Source organism: Penaeus monodon, chromosome 25 (assembly GCF_015228065.2).
Source record: "Penaeus monodon isolate SGIC_2016 chromosome 25, NSTDA_Pmon_1, whole genome shotgun sequence".
Taxonomy (NCBI): Eukaryota; Metazoa; Arthropoda; class Malacostraca; order Decapoda; family Penaeidae; genus Penaeus; species Penaeus monodon.
The window spans coordinates 13,259,218-13,260,566 of NC_051410.1; the positions used below are offsets into that span (position 1 = coordinate 13,259,218).

The 1,349-nt window shown below is 38.7% G+C and overlaps 1 long non-coding RNA gene across 3 annotated transcripts in view; it reads left to right on the forward strand.

Moving 5' to 3' along the window:
- Positions 1-1,349, forward strand: part of LOC119589055 — a 64,075-nt gene that overhangs the window by 843 nt on the left and 61,883 nt on the right. The window lies entirely within an intron of this gene.

Consider the following 1,349-nt stretch of genomic DNA (forward strand, 5'->3'; position numbering starts at 1 on the left):
TTACTGCACACTAATGGACCAGTCTCTTACGCACACATTCAACTGATAGCTTTCCCATATTGATAACCCCAGTTCGCGTCTCTACTTCGCCTCCACACTGTCATTGCACCGTGCAGATACACCACTAAAGTATTTTACCTTTTAAGTTTTACTCTGTTTCCTGTCGCCATAGTTGCTCCACGAGCCTGACCTCCCTAATTTGACAGTGCTTTGTTGGTGCGAATGATTTGATAACGTAATGTGAAGCCTCATTGTGATACATACACGGTAACAAAACCAAACAATTTGCACTTACCGGTAAAAACATAAACGCGTTGTGACGATAAAAAAAATAAAAACGGGTTGACATTAAGACGCCTTAATGATACATAACTAAGAGGGTCAACCGGTACTTCAACTAAGGGCAATGTTCCGTTACTTCCTTTGCGGGAAAGAAATAAAAGTATATATTTTTTATCTTTTATGTCACGTCGAGGTTGAACTTAAAAGGAAGTGTGGTTTGTGGTCGTTAAAGGTATGTGCTTGAGAGAGTCACGTGCAGATATTCAGTTATATTATTATCTTTAATTGATACATGCCTATATGTATGTAATATCAGTTTCAGTGGTTGGTCTTATCTTCACTATTCTTGATAGTGGAAATATGATTTACAAAAAACGGTCAAGAAAGATTAAGTAGTCAGAGAGAACGACAACGCTACTGACCCGGGGAGTCTAACCTATTTACGTGCCTTTTTATTTTTCCTCCACCTGTATTTTCTTTTCTATTCTATTCCCTTTTAAAACTTTCGTCCCCTTTCCGTGGAAGGATTTGCGAACCTTCGAAATGCTCAGGAGAAGAGTGCATTAAGAGTGACGCATTTTACCCGCCAAAGACGAGGATTTTGGTGCAGCCTGTGAGTTGAAAGATATTTATCTACTGGGCGTTCGAGGCTCCTATCAGAGCACTTTAGAACTTGCCAAACGGGGATGAAAGGGAGATGGACACTTTCTCATTTCCATATAAAATCACCCTTTTCATACATAATGAACTTTTGCACGTATGAATCGCTCGAAAACAGTCTTTTATCAGATCCGCACTGTAAAGACTCCAAAGAATAAAATGAAAAGACGTTTTTACTGACGCACATCCTATCAGACGCGTAGTTGCTTCTTTCTTCGTTAAATTCTACTGCGAGGAATTTGATGCTGCAGTTTTTAAACTTAATAGACATGCCAACTTTTATTATGTATGGATATTAACTTTCATACCATGCTGTCAAAGTTAATCTGAACTGGGTTCGTGAGCTAAAAACGATACGAAATGCTGACACAAGGTTAAGTAAATGATGTTCACGCTGTTTGAAATCA